The sequence below is a fragment of the Oncorhynchus keta genome, chromosome 20 (assembly GCF_023373465.1).
Source record: "Oncorhynchus keta strain PuntledgeMale-10-30-2019 chromosome 20, Oket_V2, whole genome shotgun sequence".
NCBI classification, from domain to species: Eukaryota; Metazoa; Chordata; class Actinopteri; order Salmoniformes; family Salmonidae; genus Oncorhynchus; species Oncorhynchus keta.
Window position 1 is genome coordinate 35,054,728 of NC_068440.1, and position 13,707 is coordinate 35,068,434.

Below are 13,707 nucleotides of genomic sequence, written 5' to 3' on the forward strand. Positions count from 1 at the left end.
TTTGATAAACTTTTAAGACGTTTATATTTGAAAAGGTTAGAGAATGTATTATAAATTATTTATAGCTAAGAGTTGGCACTTGGTGGCTGTTTTTTGATGTACACTGCTTTTCCTCAGTCAGTGCCTGGGCCCATCCATCAGAAGTCACCTCCAGTTGGCCTTGCTGCTAGCCGGGGAGAGGAAGGATGCTGTAAGTACAGCCTGGCACGGGCTCTCTACTCCCATTTGCATGTACCACTCTGTCAGCAGTGTTGGCATGGCCCTTGCCACGAGTCCAGCATGAGAGAAGAGATGGTTTCTCTCTGTCCATCTATCCCCCTGTCTGTCATACTCTCTTTCCGCCTCTTCCTCTCTTTCCATCACTCCCTCCATCACCCACGCCACACCAGCCTGAGAAGTGCTCTCTCCGTCTTTCTCTCACTGTCTCTCCCTCCATAACTCCCTCCATCACCCATGCCACACCTGCCTGAACGACGCTCCCTCCCGCTTTCTCCTTCTCTCTCTCCCTCTGTACTCCCCCATCCTTCTCTTCATCACTCAGGCTAGTGCTTCTGATCAGACCCACTCTTCTCCTGTACCCCTGCCAGGCACATCACTCTCCCTTCCAGTGTCTCCTCTCCTTTCCCTCCCCTCCCCTCCCTCCCCTCCCCTCCCCTCCCCTCCCCTCTCCTCTCCAATTCCCTCCCCTCTCCCCTATCCTATCTACCCCACTCACCATACCCGACATTTGACCAATCCTGCCAGCCCACTTATCAAACGCAGAGCGACAGTGGTCAGGGTGGACCATCGTTGAGTTGATGGAGTGGTTGAGAACAGCAAGCTGGCAATGCTTCTACCCCGTAATGTTTTGTAAAACAAGCGCGCCCATAACCATCCAACAAGCTGGCACAGGACTATGTTCTTAAAAAGGAGGGTTTAAAACCGTGTTCTTCCTTGTCTAGATTTTAAAGGGCTTGATTAATTTAGACGAAACCTATGAAAAATGAATGTGATCTTAATTACATTTTCTTGCAATGCCAAGTTTAAGAAAGTTTCACTCTCAACATGACTCCCCTCCTTCAAGAAACCAACTTTGCAAGCAACTTTTTGGGGGAGTATGTCCCTTCCAAATTCATGCTGTATTTCACAGAATAGTCCACAGAGCTACTGAACCTATAAAACAAAGGAAAACACAATGTGTTTGCAAGCCCAGTTGAAGGAGTATCCTTTAGAGCAAGTCTGGGCAACTCCGGTCCTCGGGGGCATGATTGGTGTCACACTTTTCCCCCATCCCTAGCAAGCTGATTTAAACTGAATTGCATTCTGATTAGTTGATTATTGGAGTCAGGTGTGTTAGCTGGGACTGGGGCAAAAGTGTGACACCAATCAGTCCCCAGAGGACCGAGGTAGACCAGGCCTGCTCTACAGTTTGGTTGTTGTGTTGAGTGTAGCCATGGTCGAAGCTCAGTTGATGTGATTTGAAAAACACCAAGCAGCTCTTGATCAAAATAAACCCTGAATCAAAACCATCAGTAAACTCTCCAATCGGAAACATAATGTTAACTTTCACTGCTACGATGCACAGATTTCACTGCTCTACACAGCTTTCACTGCTATGATGCACAGCTTTCACTGCTCTACACAGCTTTCACTGCTACGATGCACAGCTGTACATTTCAATGAAACATGGTGATGTCCCAAAATTGCCCTCCCTGGAAGCCTGTGTTTCAGACATAAGGAAGTGGATGGTGGCAAATGTTTTACTTTAAACAGAGATGCTAGTTCTACGTCCCAAGAAACAAAGAGATCTTCTGTTGAATCTGACAATTCATCTTGATGGTTGTACAGTCCTCTCAAATAGAACTGTGAAGGACCTCGGTGTTACTCTGGGATCCTGATCTTTCTTTTGTCGAACATATCAAGAATATTTCAAGGACAGCTTTTTTCCATCTTCGTAACGTTGTAAAAATCAGAATTTCTGTCCCAAAATACTGAGCTCTCATAGATTTCCATGCCTATCCATGTGAGAGATGCAGACTCGGTCTCAACCTTTAAGTCTTTATTGAATACTTATCTCTTCAGTAGGTCCTATAGTTGAGTGTAGTCTGGCCCAGGAGTGTGAAGGTGAACGTAAAGGCACTGGAGCAACGAACCGCCCTTGCTGTCTCTGCCTGGCCGGTTCCCCTCTCTCCACTGGGATTCTCTGCCTCTAACCCTATTATAAGGGGCTGAGTCACTGGCTTACTGGTGCTCTTCCATGCCGTCCCAAGGAGGGGTGCGTCACTTGAGTGGGTTGAATCACTGATGTGATCTTCCTGTTCGGGTTGGCACCCCCCTTGGGTTCATGCCGTGGGGGAGATCTTCGTGGGCTATATTCGGCCTTGTCTCCGGGTAGTAGAAGATATCCCTCTAGGGGTCTGTGCTTTGGGAAAGTGGGCGGGATGATATCCTGCCTGTTTGGCCCTGTCCAGAGGTATTGTCGGACGGAGCCACGGTGTATCCCGAACCCTCCTGTCTCAGCCTCCAGTATTTATTGTTTTCTCTAACTCTGAATGATCAGCTATGAAAAGCCAACTGACATTTACTCCTGAGGAGCTGACCTGTTGCACCCTCTCCAATCACTGTGATTATTATTATTTGACCATGCTGGTCATCTATGAACATTTGAACATATTGGACATGTTCTGTTATAATCTCCACCCGGCACAGCCAGAAGAGGACTAGCCACCCCTCATAGCCTGGTTCCTCTCTCGGTTTCTTCCTAGGTTCTGGCCTTTCTAGGGAGTCTTTCCTAGCCAACATGCTTCTACATCTGCATTGCTTCCTGTTTGGGGTTTTAGGCTGGGTTTCTGTACAGCACTTTGTGACATTGGCTGATGTAAAAAGGCCTTTATAAATAAATTCGATTGTATATTGACCACACACAACTAAAGGGACATTGATCTGTCTGGGTGGAATGTCATTTGAGACTGAATTAAATATTTTCCCATTGAAATCAAAGGGACACATTAGTCTCTCTGGGTGTGTGTGTGTGTGTGTGTGTGTGTGTGTGTGTGTGTGTGTGTGTGTGTGTGTGTGTGTGTGTGTGTGTGTGTGTGTGTGTGTGTGTGTGTGTGTGTGTGTGTGTGTGTGTGTGTGTGTGTGTGTGTGTGTGTGTGTGTGTGTGTGTGTGTGTGTGTGTGTGTGTGTGTGTGTGTGTGTGTGTGTGTGTGTGTGTGACTGGCTGACTGGAGTGAGGCTGGTTGCAAATGAATGGAAGACAATCAGGTGAAGTATGGCTGTCTGGAATATCTGCTGTAGAAAAACAGCTTGATTGAGTAGCTCACAGTCTGAATACAAAACAATTAATATGATGTTATTCATTACATATAATTAATATGTGCTTCTTCATTTAGAAGAGACACTTTATAACAAATAAAATATATTTTGGAATTAGCGGTACTGAAGCCGAAAGCAGAGCCACATTTGGTGATGCACATGACAGGAACACCAGGGCCTAGATTCAATCAGACCATTGACAGGAACCTGACAGGAATCAGACCATTGACAGGAACCTGACAGGAATCAGACCATTGACAGGAAACAGACCATTGACAGGAACCTGACAGGAATCAGACCATTGACAGGAAACAGACCATTGACAGGAAACAGACCATTGACAGGAATCAGACCATTGACAGGAACCTGACAGGAATCAGACCATTGACAGGAACCTGACAGGAATCAGACCATTGACAGGAAACAGACCATTGACAGGAACCTGACAGGAATCAGACCATTGACAGGAAACAGACCATTGACAGGAAACAGACCATTGACAGGAATCAGACCATTGACAGGAACCTGACAGGAATCAGACCATTGACAGGAACCTGACAGGAATCAGACCATTGACAGGAAACAGACCATTGACAGGAACCTGACAGGAATCAGACCATTGACAGGAAACAGACCATTGACAGGAACCTGACAGGAATCAGACCATTGACAGGAACCTGACAGGAATCAGACCATTGACAGGATCCTGACAGGAATCAGACCATTGACAGGAACCTGACAGGAATCAGACCATTGACAGGAACCTGACAGGAATCAGACCATTGACAGGAACCTGACAGGAATCAGACCATTGACAGGAAACAGACCATTGACAGGAACCTGACAGGAATCAGACCATTGACAGGAAACAGACCATTGACAGGAACCTGACAGGAATCAGACCATTGACAGGAACCTGACAGGAATCAGACCATTGACAGGAACCTGACAGGAATCAGACCATTGACAGGAAACAGACCATTGACAGGAACCTGACAGGAATCAGACCATTGACAGGAAACAGACCATTGACAGGATCCTGACAGGAATCAGACCATTGACAGGAAACAGACCATTGACAGGAACACATAAAGAATGGTGAGAGGTTCCTAGGGCTTTTCGTGGTAGTCAATAACATGCCCTGGATGTCACCTCATCTCAGATGGGGAAATCAAGGAGACTGGGGTAATATTAGCAGGGTTAGTCCTAGTAAAAGCACTGACAGGACGTCTTGTGACTAACGTCTTAACACCTAAACCCTTTTGACTAACGTCTTAACACCTTAAACCTTGTGACTAATGTATTAACACCTAAACCCTTTTGACTAACCATCCCATAATGTGACGTCAGGGGAATGGACAGAAGAGCCCCCCTGGTAGAGATGGGGCTACTCAATCATGATATAGAGACATCCAGCTGTAACACTCCTGTCATGTGTTTTAATCAGCACACATTTCTCATACTCTTCATCTTTTATGCAGGGCCTTTTTGAAAGATAGAGAGAGGAGGTCTTGCGCTGGACTGCCAGAGATGTAGTTCTTCCGAAGGGTGTGAGATAAATCATTCATATGGCAGACGAACTGCTTGACATGCATGACTGGCAGAGGAGAGATGACGGGACAGTAAAGGTAGAGCTGGCATCAGAGACAAGGGCCTCTAGTGTCGAGCTGAGGTCAGATGAGTAACCTTGTCTTCAACGATAAAGCCCTGTACTTTAGCTACATCACCAAACAGGATCCTTTCTACCTCTTCCCTTTTTACTTGGTGAAATTCAAACATGCATTGCCTCACCTTCATTATACAATATTTTATAAGTTAGTATATGGGATGGAGCCATCAGTTGGAATCATAGCATTCCTCAACTTGTCCAATTTGCCTGGAAAATATGAATTAAAGGCGTTTGCGATGTTGTGTGGTTTTGTAATAAATACACCCTCCGATTCAACAAAAGAGGTGGACATGTTCGAATTCCTACCAATAATGGCCTAGCGTCGTCCGGGTTAGGGAGGGTTTGTCCGGCAGGGATATCCTTGTCTCATCGTGCACTAGTGACTCCTGTGGCGGGCCGGATGCAGTGCACGCTGACCAGGTCGCTAGGTGTACGGTGTTTCCTCCGACACACTGGTGCGGCTGGCTTCCGGGTTGGATGCGCGCTGTGTTAAGAAGCAGTGCGGCTTGGTTGGGTTGTGTATCGGAGGAAGCATGGCTCTCGACCTTTGTCTCTCCCGAGCCCGTACGGGAGTTGCAGCGATGAGACAAGACAGTAACTACTAACAATTGGATACCACGAAAAGGGGGTAAAAATAATAATAAATACATTTGCAAAACAGTAACTTGGACTGCATGCAGACCAATCAAATAAGCAGGATATTTTATATTTGTACTCCGACTGGATGACATCACAGCCTATTGTTAAAATGCAAAGCCACTCTGAGATAATCGAAGTGTTAATCGAGGGCAAAGCTCTAATGAAAGCTAAAATAGGAAAAACCAGGTCGGCAGCCTTTATTGGCACAATCTCAACGCCCACACCTCCCTCTCATCCTCCATCCCAGTGTCTGCAGATGGAGGGAACAATGTCGGCGGTTTGGAGAGATTATTGAAAGAGGGTCGAGGGAAGATCGAGGGAGAATCGAGAGAGGATCAAGTTAGGATTGAGAGACGATCGAAGGAGGATGGAGGGAGGATCGAGAGAGGATCGAGGGAGGATCAAGGTAGGATTGAGAGACGATCGAAGGAGGATGGAGGGAGGATCGAGAGAGGATCGAGGGAGGATCAAGGTAGGATTGAGAGACGATCGAAGGAGGATGGAGGGAGGATCGAGAGAGGATCGAGGGAGGATTGAGAGACGATCGAAGGAGGATGGAGGGAGGATGGAGGGAGGATCGAGGGAGGATCGAGAGAGGATCAAGGTAGGATTGAGAGACGATCGAAGGAGGATGGAGGGAGGATCGAGGGTGGATCAAGGTAGGATCGAGGTACCTTTATTTTACTAGGCAAGTCAGTTCAGAATTTTTATTTATTTTCAATGACGGCCTAGGAACAGTGGGTTAACTGCCTGTTCAGGGGCAGAACGACAGATTTGTACCTTGTCAGCTCGGAGATTTGAACTTGCAACTTTTCGGTTACTAGTCCAACGCTCTAACCACTAGGCTACCCTGCCGCCCCAATATGGTAGTCTGTTAAATCACTTGGATGAGTTTAAAATTGCAAACCAAGTGAATGGTTTGTTCATTAATTTGGTCGGCGTCAAGCCACGGCACGCTGGGCGAGGATTTGTTGGGCCCGCTGAAATTAGGTTGTTCATTGGAGTGCTAAGGAGTATACTTGGGCTATCATCTGGGAAATTCGCCATGATTGGCGGAGTCCAGGCGAAACTGATACGATTGTAGATCTGAGATTGGGGAACAGAAGGAGGAGGTAGAAGCGGAATGGGGAAGAGGGAGGGGGATGGTAAAGGAAATTATTGCCACGATATGATGAGACCAGAATACAGAACACATCTGTGTCTGTCGGACTTAAATATATATATGTATATGTATATGTATATATATATATATATATATATATATATATATATATATATATATATATATATATATATATATATATATATATATATATATATATATATATATATATATATATATATATATATATATATATATATATATTAACCTTTATTTAACTAGGCAAGTCAGTTAAGAACATATTCTTATTTGCAATGACGGCCTACACCGTTATAACCAAATTATGGAGTGAGCATGATTCATATCTAACATAAATAAGTTAATGATATAGTACTGAATTAGATCAATGCCTGATCCGATTTTGTAAAATTGGTTATTTGAATTGACTTTCATCCCATCTGGTAAAATAACGCAAAATTGTAATTGAAAAACATAATAACAGTTGTGTCATAAATGAGTGATTTCTCAGGTGGATCAGTTTTGAAATGATTGGCCTGCAGTGTGGGAGGATTACAGGTGAACTTATCACCCTCTCCCAGACCACAGATCTGTCTCTCTTTTATCACACAGGGAGGTTAGGAGATCCAAGGTGCAGACTCAGGAAAGCCTTCACTTAAAAAAGTATGTAGTGCGGCCCCCAAAGTGACTCTTCTTCTTCGGATGCCTGTGTGTTGTTTTAGGAATGCCTCATTATCTTGCCAACCCCCATTGTTTCACCTCTTAAAATTAGTTATGTTGTATTTAGAGGTCTGTAGATCTGATGTCTGATTGGAGGATAACTTAACAGTAATGCTATTGGTAAACATCTCAGATTTTGAATCGAGACAACTCAGATGTTATACTGCTAAATGACTAAAATGTACAAGGGTCTTAGATTCATTCTCTTTCTCTTCCTGACCTGCTGTGCTGAGATACCTACACTCTTTCTCTCTCTCCCATGAGCTATGGGCCATGGCACAAACCATGGTTTCTTTGTCTCGCTCTGATCATGCCTAGAATAATGCTTACCGGTAGTTAATGCTTTGCGTTGTATAATGCTATCATTCATTTTTTACAAAGTAAGTAAATACAGTTGTGAATGGAGTTCCATGCTTATGACCTTGATCCTAATCAGCTAAATGCATTATACTTGGTTGCACCTGGTTTAACAATAGTCTCTTGCTATTTATCTTTCGGAGTCAGATAATCATTTCAATTGGCTAATTGCATAGTCTTGTCACGAGGCGCATGTGAGCTATATATATATATATATCATTTTGGCTTCGCTTTGCATTACCAGTGTTACATACACTACTGTTCAAAAGTTTTAAAATTTTTTTTTAAAGAAAATCTCATTTTTTGGGCCATTAAAATAACACCAATCTCAACTTCAACAGTGAAAAGCCGACTCCGGGATGCTGGCCTTCTAAGCAGAGTCGCTAAGAAAAAGCCATATCTCAGATTGGCCAATAAAAATAAAATATTAAGATTGGCAAAAGAACACAGTCACTGGACAGAGGAATTCTGCCTAGAAGGCCAGCATCCCGGAGTCGCCTCTTCACTGCTGACGTTGAGACTGGTGTTTTGCTGGTAATATTTAATGAAGCTGATGACTTGTGAGGAGTCTGTTTCTCAAACTAGACACTCTAATGTACGTGTCCTCTTGCTCAGTTGTGCACCGGGGCCACCCACTCCTCTTTCTATTCTGGTTAGAGCCAGTGTCTGTGTGCTATTCTATCTCAGTAGTTTACAATATCATATTACAAGAGTGTAGGCCAGAACTGAGCCATTATTTACAATAAATAACTGTAATTACTGTCTCTTTCCTGTTGTTGACTTCTGTCTGTGTCTTATCCATGGAATACAAGAGAGAGGTTAACGTAATCAACAGTAACAACCCTAGCAGGCCATAAGTCAGGGGCTAGTGTCTACCCTCTTGTGTGGGAATCTGGAATATAATTACGCTCCTTTCCTAGAACACCTGCAAACACTGGGGTACAAATCAATAGTCTCACCAGGGAGAGAGAGAGGTCGGAGGTTTTATTCAGCTTGTGGTACCATGGGATCCCTCGTATGCAAGTCCGCGCCCCACTTCTTCTGGTTCAATGATTTTTTTTTTGTGTGTTTAAAAATAACTGTATTTTACCTTCATTTAACTGGGCAAGTCAGTTAAGAATAAATTCTTATTAAAAATGACTGCCTACCCCGGCCAAACCCTCCCCTACCCCGGCCAAACCCGGACGATGCTGAGCCAATTGTGCACCGCCCTATGGGACTCCCAATCACGGCCAGATGTGATACAGCCTGGATTCGAACCAGGGACTGTAGTGGCGAGCTGGATATACGTAGCTACATATACATCACAGCATGGTAATGGGACCACTGAATAACCAGGGACTGTAGTGGAGAGCTGGAGATATGTAGCTACATATACATCACAGCATGGTAATGGGACCACTGAATAACCAGGGACTGTAGTGGAGAGCTGGAGATATGTAGCTACATATACATCACAGCATGGTAATGGGACCACTGAATAACCAGGGACTGTAGTGGGGAGCTGGAGATATGTAGCTACATATACATCACAGCATGGTAATGGGACCACTGAATAACCAGGGACTGTAGTGGAGAGCTGGAGATATGTAGCTACATATACATCACAGCATGGTAATGGGACCACTGAATAACCAGGGACTGTAGTGGCGAGCTGGAGATATGTAGCTACATATACATCACAGCATGGTAATGGAACCACTGAATAACCAGGGACTGTAGTGGCGAGCTGGAGATATGTAGCTACATATACATCACAGCATGGTAATGGGACCACTGAATAACCAGGGACTGTAGTGGCGAGCTGGAGATATGTAGCTACATATACATCACAGCATGGTAATGGGACCACTGAATAACCAGGGACTGTAGTGGGGAGCTGGAGATATGTAGCTACATATACATCACAGCATGGTAATGGGACCACTGAATAACCAGGGACTGTAGTGGCGAGCTGGAGATATGTAGCTACATATACATCACAGCATGGTAATGGGACCACTGAATAACCAGGGACTGTAGTGGCGAGCTGGAGATATGTAGCTACATATACATCACAGCATGGTAATGGGAAGAACCACTGAATAACCAGGGACTGTAGTGGCGAGCTGGAGATATGTAGCTACATATACATCACAGCATGGTAATGGGACCACTGAATAACCAGGGACTGTAGTGGAGAGCTGGAGATATGTAGCTACATATACATCACAGCATGGTAATGGGACCACTGAATAACCAGGGACTGTAGTGGAGAGCTGGAGATATGTAGCTACATATACATCACAGCATGGTAATGGGACCACTGAATAACCAGGGACTGTAGTGGCGAGCTGGAGATATGTAGCTACATATACATCACAGCATGGTAATGGGACCACTGAATAACCAGGGACTGTAGTGGAGAGCTGGAGATATGTAGCTACATATACATCACAGCATGGTAATGGGACAACTGAATAACCAGGGACTGTAGTGGAGAGCTGGAGATATGTAGCTACATATACATCACAGCATGGTAATGGGACCACTGAATAACCAGGGACTGTAGTGGAGAGCTGGAGATATGTAGCTACATATACATCACAGCATGGTAATGGGACCACTGAATAACCAGGGACTGTAGTGGAGAGCTGGAGATATGTAGCTACATATACATCACAGCATGGTAATGGGACCACTGAATAACCAGGGACTGTAGTGGAGAGCTGGAGATATGTAGCTACATATACATCACAGCATGGTAATGGGACCACTGAATAACCAGGGACTGTAGTGGCGAGCTGGAGATATGTATCTACATATACATCACAGCATGGTAATGGGACCACTGAATAACCAGGGACTGTAGTGGGGAGCTGGAGATATGTAGCTACATATACATCACAGCATGGTAATGGGACCACTGAATAACCAGGGACTGTAGTGGCGAGCTGGAGATATGTAGCTACATATACATCACAGCATGGTAATGGGACCACTGAATAACCAGGGACTGTAGTGGAGAGCTGGAGATATGTAGCTACATATACATCACAGCATGGTAATGGGACCACTGAATAACCAGGGACTGTAGTGGCGAGCTGGAGATATGTAGCTACATATACATCACAGCATGGTAATGGGACCACTGAATAACCAGGGACTGTAGTGGAGAGCTGGAGATATGTAGCTACATATACATCACAGCATGGTAATGGGACCACTGAATAACCAGGGACTGTAGTGGCGAGCTGGAGATATGTAGCTACATATACATCACAGCATGGTAATGGGACCACTGAATAACCAGGGACTGTAGTGGAGAGCTGGAGATATGTAGCTACATATACATCACAGCATGGTAATGGGACCACTGAATAACCAGGGACTGTAGTGGAGAGCTGGAGATATGTAGCTACATATACATCACAGCATGGTAATGGGAAGAACCACTGAATAACCAGGGACTGTAGTGGAGAGCTGGAGATATGTAGCTACATATACATCACAGCATGGTAATGGGAAGAACCACTGAATAACCAGGGACTGTAGTGGAGAGCTGGAGATATGTAGCTACATATACATCACAGCATGGTAATGGGAAGAACCACTGAATAACCAGGGACTGTAGTGGCGAGCTGGAGATATGTAGCTACATATACATCACAGCATGGTAATGGGACCACTGAATAACCAGGGACTGTAGTGGAGAGCTGGAGATATGTAGCTACATATACATCACAGCATGGTAATGGGACCACTGAATAACCAGGGACTGTAGTGGCGAGCTGGAGATATGTAGCTACATATACATCACAGCATGGTAATGGGACAACTGAATAACCAGGGACTGTAGTGGAGAGCTGGAGATATGTAGCTACATATACATCACAGCATGGTAATGGGACAACTGAATAACCAGGGACTGTAGTGGCGAGCTGGAGATATGTAGCTACATATACATCACAGCATGGTAATGGAACCACTGAATAACCAGGGACTGTAGTGGCGAGCTGGAGATATGTAGCTACATATACATCACAGCATGGTAATGGGACCACTGAATAACCAGGGACTGTAGTGGCGAGCTGGAGATATGTAGCTACATATACATCACAGCATGGTAATGGGACCACTGAATAACCAGGGACTGTAGTGGAGAGCTGGAGATATGTAGCTACATATACATCACAGCATGGTAATGGGACCACTGAATAACCAGGGACTGTAGTGGAGAGCTGGAGATATGTATCTACATATACATCACAGCATGGTAATGGAACCACTGAATAACCAGGGACTGTAGTGGAGAGCTGGAGATATGTAGCTACATATACATCACAGCATGGTAATGGGACCACTGAATAACCAGGGACTGTAGTGGAGAGCTGGAGATATGTAGCTACATATACATCACAGCATGGTAATGGGAAGAACCACTGAATAACCAGGGACTGTAGTGGCGAGCTGGAGATATGTAGCTACATATACATCACAGCATGGTAATGGGACCACTGAATAACCAGGGACTGTAGTGGCGAGCTGGAGATATGTAGCTACATATACATCACAGCATGGTAATGGGACCACTGAATAACCAGGGACTGTAGTGGCGAGCTGGAGATATGTAGCTACATATACATCACAGCATGGTAATGGGACCACTGAATAACCAGGGACTGTAGTGGCGAGCTGGAGATATGTAGCTACATATACATCACAGCATGGTAATGGGACCACTGAATAACCAGGGACTGTAGTGGCGAGCTGGAGATATGTAGCTACATATACATCACCGCATGGTAATGGGACCACTGAATAACCAGGGACTGTAGTGGAGAGCTGGAGATATGTAGCTACATATACATCACAGCATGGTAATGGGACCACTGAATAACCAGGGACTGTAGTGGCGAGCTGGAGATATGTAGCTACATATACATCACAGCATGGTAATGGGACCACTGAATAACCAGGGACTGTAGTGGCGAGCTGGAGATATGTAGCTACATATACATCACAGCATGGTAATGGGACCACTGAATAACCAGGGACTGTAGTGGCGAGCTGGAGATATGTAGCTACATATACATCACCACATGGTAATGGGACCACTGAATAACCAGGGACTGTAGTGGCGAGCTGGAGATATGTAGCTACATATACATCACAGCATGGTAATGGGAAGAACCACTGAATAACCAGGGACTGTAGTGGCGAGCTGGAGATATGTAGCTACATATACATCACAGCATGGTAATGGGACCACTGAATAACCAGGGACTGTAGTGGCGAGCTGGAGATATGTAGCTACATATACATCACCACATGGTAATGGGACCACTGAATAACCAGGGACTGTAGTGGCGAGCTGGAGATATGTAGCTACATATACATCACCACATGGTAATGGGAAGCACCACTGAATAACCAGGGACTGTAGTGGAGAGCTGGAGATATGTAGCTACATATACATCACAGCATGGTAATGGGACCACTGAATAACCAGGGACTGTAGTGGCGAGCTGGAGATATGTAGCTACATATACATCACCACATGGTAATGGGACCACTGAATAACCAGGGACTGTAGTGGCGAGCTGGAGATATGTAGCTACATATACATCACAGCATGGTAATGGGACAACTGAATAACCAGGGACTGTAGTGGCGAGCTGGAGATATGTAGCTACATATACATCACAGCATGGTAATGGGACCACTGAATAACCAGGGACTGTAGTGGAGAGCTGGAGATATGTAGCTACATATACATCACAGCATGGTAATGGGACCACTGAATAACCAGGGACTGTAGTGGCGAGCTGGAGATATGTAGCTACATATACATCACAGCATGGTAATGGGACCACTGAATAACCAGGGACTGTAGTGGCGAGCTGGAGATATGTAGCTACATATA